We start from the raw sequence: 26,090 nt of genomic DNA, 5'->3' as shown, positions 1-26,090 counted from the left end.
AAAGAACTGCCGTAGCAATTGCATTGTTTCTCTTGTGGTATGAGCAGTTGCCCCATCCTGCTGAAACCATGCATGAGGTCTGCTTTGAATGGCCTTCAAGTTCCCCAGACTTTATTAGCCAGAATTTTTTCTTGAGGGGATACCTGAAGGAGAACATCAATAGAGAAATCAGAGAAGTGGGGTCTGACAGTCTTGAGGGTTTTATGGTGCAAGTTTTGGAAAGAGTACAGGTGTGCGTAGCCAAAACTGGCTGCAAATTTAAGTGGTGACATTTTTCATATGTGATGTAGAGGTGTTGCAAAATTTGGCTTGTGCATATTAATTTCCATTATGTCCTTTAAATTGTATCAAAATTTCATGCATTTATTTGTGAAGTTACGGAAGTTATTAAAAATTGAAACCTGTCAGTGACTTTTGGAACACCTTGTATATATATATGTATACACATATGTGTGTGTGTGTTTATCTACATATATGTGCGTATCTGTTTATGTGTGTGTGTGTGAGTGTTTATCTACATATATGTGCGTATTTGTATATGTGTGTGTGTGTGCGTGTGTGTATGTATATATATATATGTGGATGGATGGATGGGTGTGTGTGTGTGTGTGATGAATGCAACACGCAACGGTGTGTATTTGTGGGCCTATATAAACGCATATATTTATACATACGTACATACATGCATATGTTTGTGTGTGTGTATGTGTGTTTATACACACACTCATATATATATATAATATATATATATATAATATATATATATATATACATACATATATATATAATATATATATAATATATAATATATACATATATATCTCTCTCTATATAAACGGCAGTTTGCTGTGCGTGTGTTTCTGTGTGTCTGTTTTCTCGTACCCTCACCCTGACCACGGCTTTCAACCGATTCTGATGAAACTTGACACACGCATAGCCCAATGTCATAATTCAAAACTAACGCAGCGAAAATTTTGAAAAGTTCCCCCAGTTCTGAAAAAAATCGATAAATTCGACATGGGGTCGAGAATCAGAAACACAAACCGCAAACTGTCTAGGGGACACAAAAGTTTTTTTCCATTTTTTTGCTATAACTCTCTAAAAATGCTTTATAGTTATTTCCCTTACAAACCTGAGCAACGCCGGGCAATACTGCTAGTATATATATATATATATGATTTATGAGCTATCACAGCAGTGAGATAAGGGTTCTGGAGATCCACGACTTAATTGATCATCATCATCATCATCATCACCACCACCATTGCCACACTGACACAATATAATGTTCCTGGCACTGTATTGTCACAGAAAACCGATATATGTTTTCATAGACAGTGTCACGCTATTATTCGTTGTTGTTCCCCTGACATAATACATTTTCTTTCCAAGCAGATCCCATTAGATGACACGGGCTTTCACAATACATCTACAGCTAAGGTCACAGCCACCAGGTCGCGATGACCTCAGTTTCATCTCAGTCAATGATTTTTCGTATAAGTACAAGAGAATCAGTTACCCTTCTATTTCCTGAAAGAATCAATCTAATCTGCTCTAATGTATAATGTATATGCATATACATGTATGCATAAATCAATGGCCATATATGTGCATGTGCTTGTGTGTGTGTATATATATATATATATATATATATATATATATATATATATATATAAAATATATATATATATATATTTTATTAAATTAATTATATTCCACCCTTTATTGAATATTGAATACTTTTGCTCCCTTACAAGTTATCTCCGAATTTTTCGTTTCGTTGGTAATGTTTTTGTGGCTCACGTGGTAGATTTTGGAGGGAAATATGAATTCGCATGTCGGCATAGATGTACGAATGCTAGCAGTTCCGTTAAGCCGTCCGATGTTGCAGATCGTACTGGTGTAGCGGGTAAGTTTTTTTTTCCCCTAGCATTTCTAGATCTATAGGAAATATTATATTGACAAGGAAATGAACCTTCGGTTCTAATCCAGAAACGAGTCGTCTATAATTAATCCAGAGGCTGGGTTTTCATTATTTTCTGCCTTTTTTTGCCATATACAGCTTACAAATTCTGTTTGTTTGTGGAGACTTTTTACTAGTAGAGGAAATACTGACCAATTTTGGCTGCTATTTCTAATATTTTCGGTATGTGGTTTTGAGCAACTTGTTGTTTTTAACCCTTTATTATAATTATATATATATATATATATATACATATATACATATATGTGTATGTGTGTATACATATATGTGTATGTGTGTATATATATAATATATATATATATATATATATATATATATACAGAGAAAGTGAGAGAGAGATCAAACAATGTAGAAAACTACAGTTCAATGAACAACTTAATACAGTATATATATGTGTGTATATCAGTGTGTTCATGTGTGTGTGTGTGTGCTTGTCGGCATAGAAATTTGCATATATACACATACATATACATATGTACTTACATTTATATACAAATGTATGCACAAACAAGTATGCAGGCATGTATACATGTTTGCTTGTATGTATGTACATGTGTGTATTTGTGGGCCTATATAAATGCATGTATGTATACATACGTACATACATGCATATGTTTGTGTGTGTGTATGTGTGTTTATACACACACTTATATATATATATATATATATATATATATATATATATATATATATATATAATATATATATATATATAATATATATATATATATCATCACGTGACCGACCAGTCCATCAGATGTTGTTACACATCACTGGTCACAATGCGTTCACATTGTTTTAGCCTTCCGCATGACGCCACCCCCCGCTGGCTAAGCGAGCAGGCCAACAGAAGAAAGAATGGGAGAAAGAGTGGTGAAAGAGTACATCCCCTGCCGGAGCCTCATGAAGCTTTTAGGTGTTTTCGCTCAATAAACACACACAACACCCGGTCTGGGAATTGAAACCGCGATCCTACGACCGCAAGTCCGCTGCCCTAACCATTGGGCCATTGTGCCTCCACATATATATATATATCATCATCATCATATATATATATATATATATATATTTTAGACCATGGGATTGCACCTAGAAAGTTACCCTCCGAGGCACAAGTCTGGGCAAGGTTGTTTATGGAAGACCAGCAGTCGTCCAGGCATAGCACACTCCCCTCTCACGCCACCGATGTTATCCAAGGGAAAGGGAAAGGCTGATACAGCTTGGCACTAGTGACGTCGCAGCTCATTTATTAACATGCAAGTGGCTGTGCATTCTAGAGACACGTGTACTCTTAACGTAGTTCTCACGCTGTACTCTTCCACCACAACTTTCTCTCACTCTTTCTTCCTACTTCTGCCACAAAGCAGAGGAACCATGGTGTAACCTACTATTATGTGGTAAACTTTCAGACCCTAGTCTAGATTGCGGATCCTCTGTACCCCAGGATGGTTCAGCTTTTCACCCGTTAAAAGCCACCGTTTACGGAATGAGGATAACAACATAGCCGTCGTGCAACCGCCAGTCTATCGCATGTGGTGGGTGGATCTTCAAGTTGCCACACGCATTCTTAGTAGCTTAGAGTAGGCTCGAATTAGAGATTATTCTTTGTGGTTCCTGACTGGAAGAAGAAGAAGAAGAAGAAGAAGAAGAAGAAGAAGAAAAGAAGAAGAAGAAGAAAGAAGAAGAAGAAGAAGAAGAGAAGAAGAAGAAAACATGCATCCTCAGTATGAAATACACAAAGGTGAAGACGCGTGGCTTAATGGTTAGGGTATCCTGTTAATGATCATAAAGTCATGAGTTTGGTTCCTGGCAGCGCATTGAGCAAGACACTTTAAGATGGCGAACTAGCAGAATTGCTTGCAGACCAGGCGAAATGCTTAGTGGCATTTTGTCCATTTTAACGTCTTGGTTTCAAATTCCACCAATGTCGACTTTGCCTTCCATTCTTTCGGAGGTCGATAAAATAAGTACCAGTCATATACTGGGGAGGGGTCAATGTAATCGACTTACCCTCTCCCTCTGAAACTGCTGGCCTTGTGCCGAAATTCGATATGAGTATTGAATAGTGTGTAATTACATAGGTGCAAATCATAACATTATTATTGATTATCAATGACAAATGGGTTTTTTTCCTCGGTCTGGGCTGTAGTACCACCCACCCCTGTTTGGTGCGTGTTATTGATTAATGTGTTCTGTTAGTCACACACACACACACACACATCGTGCATGTACATACATGCTCAAATTGATATTCAAACACTGCAACAGCTACGACCACCACAACTACTGCTGCTGCTACTACTACTACTATGGAGAAACTTTCAAAATACAAAGACTTGGAAATGGAGGTAACTTAAATGTGGAATCAAGGCACACAGAGCTGCACTCAGTAGTGAAGTGGAAGCACATTACAAAAATAACACTACTGAATAATAATAATAATAATAATAATAATAATAATAATAATAATAATAATAATAATAATAATAATAATAATAATAATGGCACATGCAAGAAAAGGTCACAGAAAACAAGAAAGCAACCATACTATGGGATATGCCAATACACACAGATAGAGAAATTAAAGACAAATGGCCAGATATAGTTGTCAGAGATCATGAAGAAAAAAAGGCTTTCTAACTGATGTATCAATACCAGCAAATGGCAACATTTCTCTAAAAGAAATGGAGAAACTTTCAAAATACAAAGACCTGGAAATAGAGGTAACTCGAATGTGGAATCTAAAAGCAGAAACAATTCCTATCATAGTGGGCGCAATAGGTATGATAAAAAAATATTCAGACAAATACATAACAAAAACACCAGGACTTACAAACATATAACATGCACACATCCTACGCAATACACTTTCAATACAGTGAAAATAAGAGCATCACAACAAACCACAGCACATACCCAAGGCATGTGAAGTGAAAGCACGTTATAAAAATAAGACTACTGAATAATAATAATAATAATAATAATAATAATGATTTCATTTATTTGCGTAGGAGTGGCTTTGTGGTAAGTAGCTTGCTTACCAACCACATGGTTCCGGGTTCAGTCCCACTGTGTGGCACCTTGGGCAAGTGTCTTCTACTATAGCCTCGGGGCAACCAAAGCCTTGTGAATGGATTTGGTAGACAGAAACTGAAAGAAGCCCATCGTATATATATATATATATATATATATATATATATATATATATATAATATTAATTAGAGACAAAACCACTATTATGCAAATCAAACAAAGAAAGACTTAATCCAATACATAAAAAATTTTATATAAATAAATAAAATTAAGTTATCCACTACATAATTTTAAATTGAATAGAAGGTATTGAAACCACCTGATGAATGTCCTTAGAAGTGACAGGAAACAATTGTAGTGGATAACTTAATTTTATTTAATTTATATAAAATTTTTTATGTATTGGATTAAGTCTTTCTTTGTTTGATTTGCATAATAGTGGTTTTGTCTCTAATTAATATTATATTATATTTTACTATAAAATTGGATTCAATCCTAAATCTGATTTTTCCCTGTAAATTTGGATTTATTCCCTAATATTTATTATTATTATATATATATATATATATATATATATATATACAAAGGTTTAAAAAAAGAGTGGCGGGGAGGATGACAGAGATGTGTGTGCCCCCCCCCCAATACAGGAAGGCCCCTTAGGGATAATCGAGGAACTCCACTGTACAAGATTTCCCTGAAACCTCAATAATAATGATGATGATGATTTCTTTATTACATAATTATAACGATGATGGTTGCTCCCATCGGTTTTGCTGTATGAGTGTTTGAAGGAGAGAACTTGAAGTTAAGTAGAAAAAGAAAGGAAAGAACACTAAGAAGCAGTGAGTATTTGCGACGGATGCGTGAATGTGATTTCAGTCCAGGAATAGATTTTTGTTATGAAGTCACAATGAGGACATTGATGATTTCGGTTTTGCCTAGGAGTGGGCAAATGTCTATTGGTTGCCGGATATGATTCTTCTATTGTTCTTTTTCTACAACTCAAATTGTTTGGATGCTTCGAGACACATTTCCCGCCATGCAGATTGATCCAGGCAATGACTTTCCGAAGATGGCAGCTTAAGCTGTAGAGATTTTTCAGTAATTGCTTCAACTTATCTTCATATCTAAAGAGAGGTTTTCCTCTGCCGCAATATCTCTCCACTTGTTGGAAATACAGAAGAATTTTCGAAATGTGGGCCCTCGTGCCAGTGGCACATAAAAAGCACCATCCGTTCGTGGCCGTTTGCCAGCTCTGTCTGGCACCTGTGCGGGTGGCACGTAAAAAGCACCCACTACACTCACAGAGTGGTTGGCATTAGGAAGGGCATCCAGCCGTAGAACCACTGCCAGATCAGACTGGGCCTGGTGCAGCCTTCTGGCTTCACAGACCCCAGTTGAACTGTCCAACCCATGCTAGCATGGAAAACGGACACTAAATGATGATGATGATGATTTTCCATTTGAACAACATGTCCTACTCATCTTCACTGAATTCTCATCAACATGCTTTGGGTACTGGAGTTATCACATTTTTCTAAGATTTTGGCATTGGATACCTTATCTTACCATTTTATGTTGCATATGTTCTGCAAATAGCACATGTGGAAGGCTTCAAGTTTCTTATTTCTTTATTGCCCACAAGGGGGTACACACAGAGGGGACAGACAAGGACAAACAAACGGATTACGTCAATTACATCGACCCCAGTGAGTAACTGGTACTTATTTAATTGTGTTATTCTGTTATTCTTTTACTTCTTTCAATCATTAGACTTCGACCATGCTGGAACACCACCTTAAAAGATGCTTACAACAGATTGGTTTTTGAAGTGGTCACTCATCGAAGTTATAACTAGGTTCTACGTTGCTTAACTTCAGTGACCAGATGAGGACCAGCGTTTACAACCTGATATAGCCATGTGTGTGTGTGTGTGTCTGTGTGTGTGCGTGTGTGTGTGTTTGTGTGTGCGCGTGTGTATGTGTGTTTGTGTGTGTGGTGTGTGTGTGTGTGTGTGCAAGTTTAGGGCTGGAATAGGTTTGCGCTGTCATATGGAGAGCATGTGTTATATGTTGTGTGTGTATTTATATATCTTTAATCTTTAACTTGTTTCAGTCATTCGACCGCGGCCATGCTGGAGCACAGCCTTCAAGAGATTTTAGTCAAACGAATCAACCCAAGTGCTAGTCATTTTTTTTCAGCCTGGTATTTATTCTGTCAGTTTCTTTTGCTGAACCACTAAGTTACAGAGACATAAACACAACAACACCAGTTGTCAAGCAGCAGGGTAGCAAACAGAAGCAAAGACATGCACTCACACTCATTAATATATATATATTTCTTTATTGCCCACAAGGGGCTGAACATAGAGGGGACAAACAAGGACAGACAAAGGGATTAAGTCAATTACATCGACCCCAATGCATAACTGGTACTTTATTTATCGACCCTGAAGGGATGAAAGGCAAAGTTGACCTCGGTGGAATTTGAACTCAGCAGACGAAATACTGCTAAGCATTTCGCCCGGCGTGATAACGATTCTGCCAGCTCGCCACCTTTAATATATATACAATGAGTTTCTTTCAGTTTCTGTCAACCAAATCCACTCACAAGGCTTTGAAAAACCCGAGTTTATAGTAGAAAACACTTGCCCAAGATTTTACACAGTCAGACTGAACCTGGAACCCTGAGGTTGGGAAGCAAGCTTCTTTCCACATAGCCATGCCTGTGCTGTATATGTGCATTTTCAATGCTATGAATAGGAGATGGATAATGGTCATGGTATTAGCTAATGTAGGCAAGCTGGCAGAAACGTTAGCATGCCGGGCAAAATGCGTAGCTGTATTTCATCTGCCGCTATGTTCTGAGTTCAAATTCCGCCGAGGTTGACTTTGCCTTTCATCCTTTTGGGGGTCGATAAATTAAGTACCAGTTATGCACTGGGGTCGATATAATCGACTTAACTCATGTGTCTGTCCTCTCTGTGTGTAGCCCCTTGTGGGTAGTAAAGAAATAGGTATAAGCTAATGTGTATGTGTGCAAGTGTGCATGTGGCGTTATCGCATTGAAATTAGTCTGTGAGCATTTGGTGTTTGGTGCCTATGTGCATGGTGTGCATATTTAATGACTTACCATCGGTTTCACATCGACTATGATACTTAGCAATATGTATGTATATATGTATGTGTGTGTGTACATGTGTATCTGTGTGATTATATGTGTGTGTGTGTATGTGTGTATATGTGTGTATATAGTATGCATGTTTGTATTTTTTCGCTTTCTCCCTCCCTCTGTGTGTGTATATGTGTGCGTATATGTATATATAGGTATGTATGTGTGCGTATGTCTGCTTGTGTGTGAGTGTGCATGTGTGGTGGTATCGATTGCTTGTGCAAGCTTTTATAGATGTGTGTGATGTGGTCAAGTCCATTGAACATGCGGATTCATGGGTTTATATACGTTTTATGTTCGTGAAGTGAGTAAACTCTTTCTAAGCCATAAGTAACTATGAATGTGTCTGTGTGTCTCTGGGAGAGGAGCAGGCATTTGCAGTATTATATGGTGTGTGTCGGAGTACGTGGATGAAGCTAAATAACGGTTTACCTACAAGGTTCACCTATTGATTGGTTGTTGAGGTAATAGGCCCTTAGTGCATTACAGCTGCAGGTCATAATGAGTTCAGGCTTTTTGTGAAGTTCACGGATGAAGAGGATGTGGAGGTGTTGCGGAGGCACATGGCCTAGTGGTTAAAGCAGCGGACTCGCGGTCGAGGGATCGCGTGTTCGAATTTCAGACCGGGCAATGTGTGTGTTTATGAGCGAAACACCTAAGCTCCATGCGGCTCCGGCAAAAGGTAATGGCGAATTTCTGTAGACCCCTTCGCCACAACTTTCTCTCACTCTTTCCTCCTGCATCTTGCAGCTCACCTGTGACGGACCAGCGTCCTGTCCAGGTGAGGAACCTATACGCCAAGGAAGCTGGGAAACCGGCCCTGATGAGCCAGGCTACCGGCCACCACGGTATGGTAGGGCTTTGGTGATATCATTGATAATATTATTTCAGGGTAGATCATGCAACACGTAGTTTTTCTCAAAGTTGCTAGACATAGCTGGATGGTAAAGTGGAGTTCTTCTAGTCTGAGAATACACACTCATACACACGTGTTTATAAATATATATTATATACATTGTATATAATATATATTGGTTATATTTGTTTATATATATATGGTGCTCCAGCATGACCATGACTACATGGCTAAAACGAGTAAAAGAGTATATATATATATATTTGAGTACTTGCAGAGATCATGTAAACCGCCTTTCACATCAAACCATTACACACAGATAGATAGATATGTATGTATGTATATATATGCGTGTGTGTGTGTGTGTGTGTGTATACAGAAGTGATATCTCACACACACACACACACACACTTGTATGTATGTATATATGTATGCATGCATGCATGTATGTATGTAAGTAGGTAGGTATGTGTGTGTTTAAATATATATATATAAGATATATAAATATACTTATATATTCAAACATGCACACATATACATAAGAATACACACACACACACACACATACAAATATATATGTATATTGGCTTGGTTTGAAAGACGGGTTTTCGTCATGGTATCTGCAAGTCCTCAAAGAACGGTGAGATCGATATGGTTAGCAGAGCTGGTCTTACATCTATTGCTAGCGGTTCCTAGTTAATCCAACCACCTCCTTGTATTTTACTGTAGTCTGATGGCAATGAAAATGTTCAGTTATAATAATGGCGACTAACAACCATTCCAGCTAGGTTTTTTTTTTAATAAAGTTGATGAAGATCAATATTATTGCTCGTTGCCCTATTGATTAGTTATCAGTAACACCCTCACCAAATGCAGTTTCCCAGACAATTATCGACAAATTCATCAAACAGCCTAATTATATAGTATTGATTTTTTTTTAGCAGTCCCACTTCAAACCTCAACCTTTTTTTTATGAATACATCGTGCGGGGGTCTATTCATGAATTTATATTGTGTTGTGTGTTCCCTTTTTTCTTTGCTTCCTCACCCCCAAATCAATTTACAAAGATCTAGCTACCACGCAGGGGCTCCTTACTGCAAAGGGAAGCAGTACACAAAAATATTGAATTATATAATGGACGTATCTTTATAGGTGCGTGGTGAAGTGGTTAGGGTGTTGCACTTCCAATTACAAGGTCGTGGTTTCAATTCCCAGACAGTAGTGCGTTGTATTTTTGAGCATAACACTTAATTTCACATTGTTCTAGTTCACTCAACTGTAAATTAGTATCCCTGTGATAGACCAGTGTCCCCTTCAGGAGGGATTTGGTGATCTCAGTCACATATACGCCATGGGAACCGGGTAATCGACCCCATGAATCCTAGGACTTGAGGCAGTACTTACTCCTCCTTAATATATATTCTTTCTTTTATTCTTTTACTTGACTGTGGCCATGCTGGAGCACCGCCTTTAGTCAAGCAAATCGACCCCAGAGCTTATTCTTTGTAAGCCTAGTACTTATTCTATCGGTCTCTATTGCCAAACCACTAAGTTACGGGGACATAAATACACCAGCATCAGTTGTCAAGCGATGTTGGGGGTGGGGAACAAACACGCGCACACACACACACACACACACACATACACGACGGGCCCCTTCCAGCCTCCGTCCACCAAATCAACTCACAAGGCTTTGGTCGGCCTGAGGCTATAGTAGAAGACACTTACCTAAGGTGCCACGCAGTGGGACTGAACCCATGACCATGTGATTGGTAAGCAAGCTACTTACCACACAGCCACTCTTAATCATATTAAAAAGTTTACTAAGAACGCCTTCTGCATGAAGAATATATAGCTAAGTGCAGGCTAAGATACTTTGTGTAGTGAGCGAAAAAGAATGTTTAATCAATATAAATTACATCCCACTATGGGAAAGAACAACTATCAGCGTTATTGACAATTCTCCTGAAGAAAGTTTACACAGAAGACATGTTGTGGGGTACAAGTCAGACCTTTAGCAAGTATGGTGAAAATTATGAACATGTTTCACTCTTATTAGACCTCTTCAACAAAATATAATCTAACTACAGGGTCTTAGAATGACTTAGAGAACATATGGACATAATTACTCATTGATTACATAATTTAAAACAATGACTGGAAAATTCCTCAGGTATGCCTTCTGCATGATGGGCGTATAGATAAACGCAGGCTGACGTAATGTACTGATCTAGAATTAATATCTTAATCATTTGAAATTACTCTTCATTGTTGTCATTTGTTGCATTAAACATGCTTTTAGTCTTGAATGTAAACTCGTTGGCAATTAATTGATCCACACATGTTGTTACAGTATTTTAATTAATTACTGTGCGTGACTAATGAATGTCTTGATACACACATTTATGGATACTAGAACATACCCACCTAATTTCTCTCTCTCTCTCATATATATATATATATATATATATATATATATATATATATATATATTATATATATATATATATATATATATATATATATATATACGTATATAGATATATATATATATAGAAAGAGAGAGAGAGGATGCAGTGAATAAACTGTCGTCAAAATTACGCAAAAATGAAAATAACCCTGACATCTCATTCTAACAGGTATATTTACCAAATTACATAAAAATATCTTGAAATATTAAAGAGTAAATTTATTCAATAAAATAGCCATTGGCTTCAACCACAGTCTCCAGACGACTTTGGAATCTCCTACAGCTCTTCTGGACAGTCTCCTTGTTTAAGTTGATGAATGCTACCATAATACTTGTCTTCAGTTCATATTTGGTATTTCAAGGAGTTTTTTTGGTCTCTCATTCAACTGCACCTCACACATAATAATGAAGGGGGTTGCAGTCTGGGAAGTTAGATGATCAGATGTTATAGGTGATATAGTCGAAAACATTTTCTGACAGCCATGACTGGGTTCTCCTGCTTGGTGCAGAGTCCTGTTGCCAGACATACGTAGGGTCTTCAAGCAGCCACCCTCTTGACCCAGGGCAGCACTACCTTCTCCAGACACTTGATGTAGGCCTCTGTGTTGAGTCTGAGGCCATGTGGGAAGATGAATGGAGGCATAACGTCACCATCACTAGTGGTCACTCCAAACACCATGATGTCAAGTGGGTGTTTGACTTTTATCACTCTCGGTACATGTCCTCAGATCGACACCCAAATACTCTGAAATGGTTGTATTGGAGCTTCTAGTACGAATGCCAAGCAGTACAGCATGTCGTCTCCAAATTTCTGGCAGTGAATTGCATTATGGTGCTGCTTTTCTCACAGACGGTACCCAACAGCCCCTACTATACTGTGTAGTCAACAAAATCGAAAGCAAACAATGCGCATGCATGAAATTTAAAATATAAAATGGCGACCATTTACCCATCGCACCCTCTGTGTGTGTGTGTGTGGTGTGTGCGTGTTTGTGTGTGTGAAGAAATAGATAAATAAGAAAGAAAGAAGGAACATATAGACAGTAAATGATAAGCTGGTGATAACCAGGCAAAACTAATGGAGCTATAATTTGGTTCGTTTTACAAAGAGAGGCATTTAATTTAATCATGTCATTTAATCTAATAATACATAATAAAGTCAAGTGTATGTTTATTAAACATACGCTTATAATCTTATTTGCAATTTATCTATAAACTAGCTGTCTGAGTTCTTTAGTTAATTTCTACATACACACACATATACATACACACATATGTACACGTACACACACACACATGCATGTACCACATGCTTCAACACTTTGCATATACCACTTATACTTACAAGATATTGGTTAACCAAGGTTATGTTAGAAGATACTTGTCAACGAGTAGGACTGACTCCAAAACTTCATGCCTACAAAAACTTAATTTCTTTACCACACAGCCATGTCCGACTCCAACGGGAGCTGCCCTTCCTTTCGCCTTTCTAGAATCGATGAAATAAAGTACCAGTCATGCAGTGGGGATCAATTGATTCAGACGTGCGTCGCAGCACACTTGTGTACCATTTATGGACTGAATGCCTGATCACAAGTTTTTGTGGTGAGCAGGAATATTCCAGAATATTTTTTTTTTAACTTTAGTGTTTTTCATGCACTGCACAAGTATATGTGTACTCTTTGGTGATAAAGTACAATTCATGCACCAACCCTTTCTTTTTTAAAACAATTTTAATATTCGTATTCTATAGAATACAACTATAAAACTTTTTTAATGTTGATAGAATTAATGCATTATTCAGTATGCCAGGGGTTGAAAAACATGGAAATGACTGGGTCAAATCAACTACACAGTTATACATTTATTTCCACGACTTTGATTTGTGAAACAACAGTTTTTCCCCCCACGTTTTTATGGACATTCAACAGGAGAAAAGAAAATATTTATCTGCAGAAAGCACATATTCACACACACATACAAATAAACGATACTATGGCAGCAGCAATAACAATTTAGACACAAATTTTCATAAATGAAAGAATGAGTGAAAAAAATTGAAAAAAGACAGTTCCATCTCTCTCTCTTTTTTTTTTTCCAAACAATCTCATACAAAAATGCTCTAAACATGAGTTATACAGTGGAGAAAAAGTCTGCTAGGCAAAGCTAGGTGGCAAATGAAGGTGCATCCCTACCTCAGTCCATTATCAAACAAGAAAAAGAAATATATATATATAGCTGTATCTAGAAAACCACAGATCAGTCTTATCTCTGTGAAAGAATCGCAGGCACCGTGTTGAACAATATATTGATAAATACCCTGATAATGTAACCCAATATATCTTTCTTTTGTTCTATTGCATGTAGAACCTGAGTAACGTAACTGTATGTTTGATCTATTCCTTATACTCAAATAAGTCACTCAGTATCTTTTTCATTGGTTTTTCCCTTATACTCTGATGACGCAACTCTGTACCTATTCCATTTGTTCTAATCCAGTAATCCAGAAAGTGAGAAAACTAATTCAGCAAAACTTGACATTAGCCTTGTGCTAAAAAACGCCAATAAAATGAAAGTGAGTTTTCTTCTTTTTCTTTTCAAATTGAAAAGTTCATTTCAAAATTGTTTATGTATTGAAGAATTGATTAAACCTTCCAAACAGCAGTCAACTGTGAGAATTGTGGAGGACATAATTAACTCTTGATCTGATTGAAAGGAATTGCTTCTCCAGGGATAGTTTTTTTTCACATCTTTTAGTTGGGAAAAGAGACTAGTGGGAGAAAGGTAGGGAAGGAGTGGGTGAGAGGGAGAGAGAGAAAGAGAGAGAGAGATGGGGAAAGAGGGAGAGGTATCCTAAATTGGAAACTTGGCCCAAATTCTTGCAACAGAGTGGACTTAGCTAAAAGCATCCAAGTTACTTGGTGGTTGATTTTAAATGGCTGATGGATTAAGTCCTCCACTCACATAAACCAGAGTGGGATTTGAACTCAGAATGCAAAGAGCCAGAGCAAATACCATAAAGCATTCAATTTGAAGTTCTTTACAGTTTGGTAATCTACCGCCTTGATTTCATATCACATTTCATGGCATACAAAATGTACTTTTTCTTTAAAATATGCCCCTCCGAAATTGCCCTGAACTTATAAGCAAAGTTGGACTTTCCATAAGCTGTAATACATCAAAGTCTTTTGTTCCTGAATGTATGCTGCTGGTATTGGGGTGCATCTAATACACCTCTGCATCTTTTATGTCATCAGATTCGGTACTTTTTTTATCAATTCAAAAACAATAAAATATAAAATTAACCTTGGCAGGATTTGAACTCGGAGACTCTCTAACATTGCTGCCTATCCATTCTCCACCATGACAATTGATATTGAAATTAGCTTTAAGTTTCTTGCACCGTTGGAGTTAATTAATAATTCAGCAATGTACTGTAATGAGTTATGTGTTTGGTGAGTTGCCAGACATGTTCAGATATTCAGATAAAAAAACAAAAAGACGAAAGCAAAAATGAAAAATTTACAGGCATTGTATGTGCAAGCATTATTGAAGCATTCGACCAAATTCTTTCTTCTCTGGGTCTTTTTTTCCTACTACCATGCTCTGTAGAGTTTAATTTAATTGGTGGGGAACGATGCACTGCAAAACAATCTGATGTAGACAGAGAAGCAATAGATAAGTGGTATAACTACTAGGGTGATAATATAGCAGAATTGTAATGGCACTGGAGAAAAATCATCATCATCATCATCGTTGAACGTCCGTTTTCCATGCTGGCATGGGTTGGATGGTTTCACTGGGGACTGGCAAGCCAGGAGGCCACACCAGACTCCAATCTGACCTGGCAAGGTTTCTACAGCTGGATGCCCTTCCTAACGCCAACCACTCCAAGAGTGTAGTGGGTGCTTTTTACGTGTCACCGGCACGGGAGCCAGTCAGGCAGTATTGGCATCGGCCACGTTCAGATGATGCTTTTTACGTGCTACAAGCACAGGAGCCAGTCAGAGCAGGGTGGGGCTGGCATCGACCACTTTCAGATGATGCTCTTTATGTGCTGCTGGCACGGGGAGCCAGTCAGGCAGCACTGGAAATGAACCACGCATGAATGGTGCTTACTGCATGCCGCTAGCATGAGAGTCAGTCAGGCGGTACTGGCATCAGCCAATTTTGCCTTTTCATTCTTCCAGGATCATTAAATAAGTACCAGTTGGGCAAGTCTGTCCCCACCACCAAAAAACCACCCTTTTTTAAAACTTTTTTTGCGACACAAAAATGGGGGGAGGGGCGGAAGTCTTTTCACCAGTTAAGCGCTGGAGTTGTTGCAATTGACTTATACCCAACCTCGAAATTGCTGTTCTTGTGCCAAAACTGGAAACCAATTAGAATAACTATTGTATTTTAACGTGTATAAGGAACCCTTTTTTGTAAAAAATTACATTTAAAAAATATGGGAGTTTCTTATAGATGGATAGTATTATAATCCCTCAAAAAACATTTTCACCAAATTTTAAACCCCCAAAATTAGGGGGTTCCTTATCTCTCTATATATAAAGCTGAACTTGTCTGTGTATGGCAGGTTAGGTAGCCTTCAACTAACACTTTCTCCTCCGAGACCCTTGCGGCGCAAGTTGACCAAAATTGAGAGTATGATAGAAGAAGGCTTGCTCTTCCTTCCGTAGAATAAAAAATTCAAATCGGACCATGTTAACACCAAAAATTATTTACATCAAAAAGGTGCTTTTTTTCTATAAAAATCCCTATTATTTACGATTTTTTTTACTGCTGTGTCGCCATTTCTCGGTGTATTTCAACCAGAAAAATGTTCACTCAAAGAGAATAACAAGCTACATAATTTTTACTTTTCCAAAATTCCAATTCTAAAGGGTCGAAACAAACCCGAGCAACGCCGGGCGATACTGCTAGTACACGTTAAAGTACAGTACTCCCTAGTTCATCTTTAATTTCTTGCCAAGTGTCCGGCTAATACCGACTTGTCCGAATCCTGGTGTCTGTATGGCCGATTCAGTGTACACTGAATCGGCCATACATACATAGATACATACACACATACATACACACATACATAGATACATACACACACACACATACATGCATACATACATATACACATACACCGAGTAAAAAATTTCATTTATCTCTCTCTTTCACACATTACTCTCTCTGTCTCTTCACACACACTAACAGAAGCACTTCACTTACACAACATACTGTCTGTCTCCCACACCCCATCAAACACACACACACACACACACATGTACATCAATGCTTCGGTAACTTCAAAAGAAATTCCCTCGTCATAAAATCGCTTCCTCTTAGTCTCTTTCGCTCTCATTACTTCAAATGTTCCTGCAAGCCCATATGTAAAAAAATAAAAGTTTTTTTTACGGAAATCATCGACGGAAACGTGCTACTACAAACGAAAGATCGCCACCGACGGCGACTTTTACCGAGTTTGTCTTTCACTTTCTAACTACTTAAAACGAAATACTTACCTCTCTATTCCTCTGTACTTTGAAAATTAGATGTCTTCCAATTTTGTTCAGTCATTATATCGATGTCTGGTGTCTTATATCTCTCTCCACATCAATATATAACTCATGTAAAGATGCCATTTATTTATTTATTTGCTCATTATCTTTATCCTTATTGCCGTTACAGCTGATTGTTTCATTAAATATCGCAACAGCCCTACGCTGCCGCAGTCGTTACGCTATCATTTATCCCCGATACTTATATTGTTATTATCGATTTTTCTACTTGCAACTGACATAATTATGTTGTGACAGACGATGGAATGACAGAAATACTGCAACCACGAACAAAATGTCTTTGCTGTTGAGTACGTTCTGAGTTCAAATCCCAACGGTATTAACTCTGCGATCCATTCTTTCAGTCTCCCTAAAAAAAAACGACACAGTTCTATTAATGAGGTCGATATTACTCGACATCATATTTCTTCAACAAGTGTGTAGCCTTATTAAAAATAATCATTGATCGTACTTGAGGGTCTAACTATCTATCTATCTATCTATCTATCTATCTATCTATCTATCTATCTATCTATCTATCTATCTATCTATCTATCTCTCTATCTATCTCTCTATCCATCTATCTATCTATCCATCTCTCTATCCATCTATCTATCTATCTATCTATCTATCTATCTATCTCTCTATCTCTCTATCTATCTCTCTATCCATCTATCTATCTATCTCTCTCTCTATCCATCTATCTATCTATCTATCTATCTATCTATCTATCTATCTATCTATCTCTCTATCTATCTCTCTATCCATCTATCTATCTATCTCTCTCTCTATCTCTCTATCCATCTATTTATCTGTCTATTTATCTATCTATCTATCTGTCTATCAATATCTATCTATCTATCTATCTGTCTGTGAGTCTGTCTGTCTGTCTATCTATCTATCTACTTTTAATTGTTGTAATCGTTTGACAGCGACCATGCTGTGGCACCGCCTTGAAGAATTTGTTGAATGAAACGACTGCACGTATTTTTTTTTTCAACCTGGTACTTATTTCATCGATCAAGAGAACCGCTAGGTTATGGGGACGTAAACACACCAATTTGTGTAAACACACCAATAAGTCGATTTCATTGACCCCAGTGTTTCACTGGTACTTAATTTATCGACCCCAAAAAGATGGAAGGCAAAATCGACCTCAGCGGAATTTGAACTCAGAACGTAGTGACAGACGAAATACCTATTTCTTTTACTACCCACAAGGAGCTAAACACAGAGGGGAGAAACAAGGACAGACACACGGATTAAGTCGGTTATATCGATTTCAGTGCGTTACTGGTACTTAATTTATCGACCCCAAAAGGATGAAAGGCAAAGTCGACACAAAACACAGACACAAAACATACAATTATTTATTTATTTATTATTCTTATACATCAAAGGCTGTGAGCTGGCAGAATCGTTAGCACGCAGGGCGAAATGCGTAGCTGTATTTTATCTGCCGTTACGTTCTGAGTTCAAATTCCACCGAGGTCGACTTTGCCTTTCATCCTTTCGGAGTCGATAAATTAAGTACCAGTTACGCACTGGAATCAATATAATCGACTTAATCCCTCCCCACAAATTTCAGGCATTGTGCCTTAGTAGAAAGGATTATTCTAAATAACGGTCGAACCTAGATGGATGACCGCTTGGGGAAACCTAGGTGCTGTAAGCATCTCATACTTTTATAGGTGCATGCGTGGTTGTGTGGTAAGAAGCTTGCTTCCCAATCACATGGTTCCGGGTTCAGTCCCACTGCGTGGCACCTTGGGCAAGTGTCTTCTACTGTAGCCTCTGGCCAACTAAAGCCTTGTGAGTGGATTTGGTTGACGGAAACTGAAAGAAGCCCGTCGTATATTTGTATGTGTATATATATATATATATATATATATTTGTGTTTATGTATGTTTGTCCCTCAACCATCTCTTGACAACCGATCTTGGTGAGTTTTCATCCCCGTAACATTAGCGGTTCGGCAAAAATGACCAATAGAATAAGCACCAGGTTTAGAAAGAATAAGTCCAGGGGTCAACTAAAAGGCGGTGCTCCAGCATGGCCACAGTCAAAATGACTGAAACACCTAAAAGAAAAAAGCTCCACGAGGCTCCAGCATGGGTCGTGGTGGTGGTGAACCCTGCTGTACTCTTTCGCCACAACTTTCTCTCACTCTTTCTTCCTGTTTCTGTTGTACCTGTATTTCAAAGGACCAGCTTTGTCACACTCTGTGTCATGCTGAATCTCCCCCGAGAACTATGTTAGGGGTACACGTGTCTGTGGAGTACTCAGCCACTTACATGTTAATGTCACAAGCAGGCTGTTCCGTTGATCGGATCAACTGGAACCCTCATCGTTGTCGTCGTAACCGACATGTATGTGTGTATGTATGTATGTGTGTATGTATGTATGTGTGTGTGTATGTATGTATGTATGCTTGCATGCCCGCATGCATGTATATGGGTGTATGTATGTATGAGTGTGTGTATGTAAGTATGTATGTGTGTGTATATATATGTATGCATGTATGTATGTGTTTGTGTATGTATGTTTGTATGTATGCATGTATATATGTATGCATGCATGTATGTATGTGTGTGCATGTATGTATGTATGTATGTATGTATGTGTGTATGTATATATGTATGTATGTATGTAGGGGGAGAGTTCACAAAAAAAACAAAAGAAGACAGGTGGTGTACAAAACAAACAGATGTATTAGTATAACGCTCAGGAATAGAAAAAGTCTTTTACGTTTCGAGCCTACGCTCTTCTACAGAAAGGTACACAGAAAAAACAAGGAGAGGAAAAAATGTGTGTAGTGGCTAACGATCTATCATGGTGGATGTAAGTATGTATGTTTGCATGCCCGCACGCATGCAAATATACTTATACAAATAAACAGAAACTGTCTTTCAGAACGAAAACCAAATACATCACTTGGTTGCATTTTTGAATCCCGAAAATAAAGTTACAGATTCTATCCTGTTCGAGCAATGTTATGGAAGATATAGAATCCACAGTTTAATGAGGGATTTAACCAGATTGGGTGAGGTTGCTGATACGACCACAGATAAAGACCAACACCGAAAGCGGATTGGTCAGTGTGGAATAGTCTTCTGTCTTGTACAGTTTCCCTAGTAGTAACAAAATATCTAATATGATGAGTAAAATAATATGCTTTCCTACTTGGCTTTAAGTAGATAACTCTCGGAAGGGTGACTCCGATATGAGTAGTCTTAAAACAATGGATTAGTTAAACTTTAAGACTTAAATGCGTAGCAGAAGAGGATTTGTGTTTTCAACTTGACCTGATTAAGCAGAAGTGTTTTCTTTTATACAACAATCAATAGAAAAATCTCGGAAGAGCTTCAATATTTTATAGACAAAGCGAAGGAGTGGCTGTGCGGTAAGAAGCTTGCTTCCCAATCACATGGTTCTGCGTTCAGTTCCACTGCATGGCAGCTTGGGCAAGTGTCTTCTACTATAGCCTTGGGCGGATCAAAGCCTTGTGAGTGGATCTGGTAAATGGAAACTGGAAGAAGACCATTATATATATATATATGTATATATATAATATATATGTATGTATGTATGTATGTATGTATGTATGTGTATATATATATACTTGACTATATATATATATCAGTAATGCAATACAAAGTATCGCCTTCCAGTAAAAAGTAGCCCGTGAGGAAAAAATACACAAATTAGTAAATAAATGGCACAACTAAGTACCGATATTTACTGGAAATAGCGAACGTAAAAATATCGGTACTTAGTTGTGCCATTTATTTACTAATTTGTATATATATATATGTATATATATATATATATATATATATATATATATATATATATATATATTATATATATAATATATATATATATATATATATATATGATATATATATATATATATATATATATATATATATTATATATATATATATATATATATATATATAATATATATATATATATGCATGTAAGTATGTATGTATGCATTCTCCCCCTACAATCATTTAACAACCGATGTTGGTGTGGTTATATCCACATAACTAGCAGTTTGGTAAAAGTGACCGACAGAATAAGTCTCAGAAGAGAATAAGTCCTGAGGTTGATTTGCTCAACTAAAGGTGGTGCTCCAGCATGGCCGCAGTCAAATGACTGAAACAAGTAAAAGAATATATGTATACAAATATATATTTTGTGAGTGTGCATACATACATGCATGCATACATGGGTGCATGCATAACATGTATGCGTACATACATACATACATACGCATGTATGCATGTGTGTATGTATGTATGTATGTATGTATGTACATGTATGTATGTATGTATGTATGTATGTATGTATGTATGTATGTATGTATGTACGATAGGGTGCTGAAAAGTTCCTGGTTTTGGGTAAAAGAAATACTGGAGGATCAGTTAATTATGATTTTATTCAAAATATTCTCCTCTCAAATTCACACACTTATAGCAGTGGTCCTTCAGTTTCTCTAAGCCCTATAAAAAGAACTCAGAAAGTTGGGCCTCCAACCAAGCATTTTCACAAAATCCTTAAAGCCAGCATCCCCTGGTATTCATATATGCATATATACATATATACATACATGCATGCATATATAGGGCAACCTGCTGTGCTTGAGGAGACGTATTGAGTCGAGTACATCATCAAAATATAAAAAATCAAATGGAAATTGTAGTTGTGATACTTGTGCCGGTGGCATGTAAAAAGCACCATCTGAACGCAGCCAATACCAGCACTGCCTTGACTGGCTTCCGTACTGGTGGCACGTAAAAAGCACCATCTGAACGCAGCCAATACCAGCACTGCCTTGACTGGCTTCCGTACTGGTGGCATGTAAAAAGCACCATCTGAACGCAGCCAATACCAGCACTGCCTTGACTGGCTTCCGTACTGGTGGCACGTAAAAAGCACCATCTGAACGCAGCCAATACCAGCACTGCCTTGACTGGCTTCCGTACTGGTGGCACTAAAAAGCACCATCTGAACGCAGCCAATACCAGCACTGCCTTGACTGGCTTCCGTACTGGTGGCACGTAAAAAGCACCATCTGAACGCAGCCAATACCAGCACTGCCTTGACTGGCTTCCGTACTGGTGGCACGTAAAAAGCACCATCTGAACGCAGCCAATACCAGCACTGCCTTGACTGGCTTCCGTACTGGTGGCACGTAAAAAGCACCATCTGAACGCAGCCAATACCAACTGCCTTGACTGGCTTCCGTACTGGTGGCACGTAAAAAGCACCATCTGAACGCAGCCAATACCAGCACTGCCTTGACTGGCTTCCGTACTGGTGGCACGTAAAAAGCACCATCTGAACGCAGCCAATACCAGCACTGCCTTGACTGGCTTCCGTACTGGTGGCACGTAAAAAGCACCATCTGAACGCAGCCAATACCAGCACTGCCTTGACTGGCTTCCGTACTGGTGGCACGTAAAAAGCACCATCTGAACGCAGCAATACCAGCACTGCCTTGACTGGCTCCGTACTGGTGGCATGTAAAAAGCACCATCTGAACGCAGCCAATACCAGCACTGCATTGACTGGCTTCCGTACTGGTGGCACGTAAAAAGCACCATCTGAACGCAGCCAATACCAGCACTGCCTTGACTGGCTTCCGTACTGGTGGCACGTAAAAAGCACCATCTGAACGCAGCCAATACCAGCACTGCCTTGACTGGCTTCCGTACTGGTGGCATGTAAAAAGCACCATCTGAACGCAGCCAATACCAGCACTGCCTTGACTGGCTTCCGTACTGGTGGCACGTAAAAAGCACCATCTGAACGCAGCCAATACCAGCACGCCTTGACTGGCTTCCGTACTGGTGGCACGTAAAAAGCACCATCTGAACGCAGCCAATACCAGCACTGCCTTGACTGGCTTCCGTACTGGTGGACGTAAAAAGCACCATCTGAACGCAGCCAATACCAGCACTGCCTTGACTGGCTTCCGTACTGGTGGCACGTAAAAAGCACCATCTGAACGCAGCCAATACCAGCACTGCCTTGACTGGCTTCCGTACTGGTGGCACGTAAAAAGCACCATCTGAACGCAGCCAATACCAGCACTGCCTTGACTGGCTTCCGTACTGGTGGCACGTAAAAAGCACCATCTGAACGCAGCCAATACCAGCACTGCCTTGACTGGCTTCCGTACTGGTGGCACGTAAAAAGCACCATCTGAACGCAGCCAATACCAGCACTGCCTTGACTGGCTTCCGTACTGGTGGCACGTAAAAAGCACCATCTGAACGCAGCCAATACCCACTGCCTTGACTGGCTTCCGTACTGGTGGCACGTAAAAAGCACCATCTGAACGCAGCCAATACCAGCACTGCCTTGACTGGCTTCCGTACTGGTGGCACGTAAAAAGCATCCACTACACTCACAGAGTTGTTGGCGTTAGGAAGGGCATCCAGCTGTAGAAATACTGCCAGATCAGACTGGAGCCTGGTGCAGCCTCCTAGCTTCCCAGACACCAGTTGAACCGTCCAACTCATGCTAGTATGGAAAACGGATGTTAAGCGATGATGATGATGATGACGTATATGCATATGCATATGCACGTACACTCTCACATACACATATATGCGTGCATGTACATACACGACTGAACAGCTAAGTGACTAAGAACTTTCCTTAGCAACCACATGATCTTCGGTTTAAATCACAAACTGAAATGTAGCTTCAGCAAGTGTCTTATGCATTGCCTTTAGGCCAAATAATGCCTTGGGGGTGAAAATGGTAGATAGTAACTTCGTGGCAGCCTATATTATATATATATATATATATATATATATATATATACCCATGCTAGCATGGAAAACGGACGCTAAACGATGATGATGATGATGATGATGATATATATATATAATATATAGATAGATAATAATATGAGGGAATATTATTCCAAACTTACAGGGAAAAATTCAATTTAGAAATACTAAATCAAATTTCACAAAATATAATATATATATATATATATATATATGAATTAGAAAAAACCCACTTTTTATCAATTCAACAATGAAAAAATTAAATTTACCATTTATATATATATATATATATATATATATATAAAATAATCGAGTGTACAGCATCATATATCCATTATAGCTCATCTTTACAATCAGTTTCACACTAAGGATTCAATGGAGTGTTAGATAACAGTCCGGTTATGTAACCCTGCACTCATCAGAGGTAGCCGATATGGAATGAAATATGGCGACTCCAACAATAGAGCAGTTGCCATATTTCATTCCATAAAAGCTACCTCTGATGAGTGCAGGGCTGCACAATCAAACTGTTACCTAACACTACGTTGAACCCCTAGTGTGAAACTGATTAGTAAGATTGGCCGTAATGGATATATAATTCAGTACACTTCAATTACACCCACATTATTGACAGACATACGAGTGCATTTTTTCCTGACTTATGGACTCTGAGACGACTTACACATACACACACACACACACACACATATACATATTTATACAGACACAGGCGCGGGAGTGGCTGTGTGGTAAGTAACTTGCTTACAAACCACATAGTGTCTTCTACTATAACCTCGGGCTGACCAAAGCCTTGTGAGTGGATTTGGTAGACAGAAACTGAAAGAAGCCCATTGTATATATATATATATATATATGTGTGTATGTATGTGTGGGTATGTATGTGTGTGTGTGTGCTTGTGTGTCTGTGTTTGTCACTTGACAACCAATGCTGGTGTGTTTACATCCCCATAGCTTAGTGGCTCGGCAAAAGAGACCGATAGAATAAGTACTGGGCTTACAAAGAATAAGTCCTGGGGCCAATTTGCTCGACTAAAGGCAGTGCTCCAGCATGGCCACAGTCAAATGGCTGAAACAAATAAAAGAGAGTAAAAGAGTATACACATATGCACGCATGCACACACACACATACCCACACGTATCTATATATGGAAAATGCAGAGAAATGTTGAAAATGCATCAATTTTTTATATACATATATTTTTTGCTTAATTAAAATGTTTAATTTTTTAACATTAGGGGAAAATATTTTTATTCTATGTATTTTAGATATAAAAATAAGTTTCAACCAAATAAATATTTTCGTTTTATAGTTTAATTAACGATATACTGGTGTATGAATTCATAACGAAGGCTTGATATATGTAACATAAATAAAAAGGGTGGGAAGAAGAAAAAAGGGATCACATATTACTTCAAGTCTTTTATCTAGGAAAAGGGTTTTAAGGTATACATTTTTGTGTATGTTGCAGCTAAAAAGTTTTTGTTGTTGAAGAAAAAAAGTGATGCAACCGACCAGGATCCTGTTTGTACTGATGTTCAGCTTCCAAAGTTTTGGGAAATTTTTTGAATGTAAAAACCATTTCTTGATTAAATGATTAAATAAGCATGTATGTATGTCATTGTTCAGTTTTATTTCAAGATTTCTGGCCAATAGAGAAAGAACCGGTTTCTAACCTAGATCCAACCTAGATCTAACCTAGATCATTGGAATTTCAACATCATCAACAGTTATTGTATTTGTGTATGTATGTATGTCTCATATATATTTAAACGATAAACTTCTGGAAAGTTTTACAGATTTTTACAGTTTGTGTGTATGTGTGTGTGTATATATATATGTGTGTATATGTGTGAGTATGTGTGTGTGTGTGTGTGTGTGGTGTGTGTGTGTGTGTGTGTGTGTGTGTGTGTGTGTGTGTGTGTATGTATACTAGCAGAGACAACTGGCATTGCTCGGGATTAAAATGGCATAGTTTGTATATAATATATTACAGTTATGTTGAAACAGGTGAGATGGGAAAGTGTAGCACTGACAACAAAACATTTGTGGAGTAACTAATGGGCTAATTCGACTAAGCAATATGCTATACATCTGTTTGGAGTATTTCAGGCCCTAACCTGTGGGGGCTATGTAATTTTTGAACGCACCAAAAAGCTGTCAGTGGATATGCTCCCTTTTGCAGCAGTCGGC

The 26,090-nt window shown here is 38.3% G+C and overlaps 1 long non-coding RNA gene across 1 annotated transcript; it reads left to right on the top strand.

The window, feature by feature from the left end:
* The first annotated feature begins 3,899 nt into the window (after nucleotides 1–3,899).
* LOC118763480 lies at nucleotides 3,900–24,322 on the top strand. Its single transcript, XR_004999239.1, has 3 exons — nucleotides 3,900–3,910; nucleotides 12,203–12,205; nucleotides 24,236–24,322. It is a non-coding gene; the product is annotated as an uncharacterized LOC118763480 (long non-coding RNA).
* The last annotated feature ends 1,768 nt before the right edge of the window (nucleotides 24,323–26,090 follow it).

Source organism: Octopus sinensis, linkage group LG5, assembly GCF_006345805.1.
Source record: "Octopus sinensis linkage group LG5, ASM634580v1, whole genome shotgun sequence".
NCBI classification, from domain to species: domain Eukaryota; kingdom Metazoa; phylum Mollusca; class Cephalopoda; order Octopoda; family Octopodidae; genus Octopus; species Octopus sinensis.
Note: the sequence above shows the minus strand (reverse complement) of the source record. Positions and strands in the feature narration are given on the sequence as shown.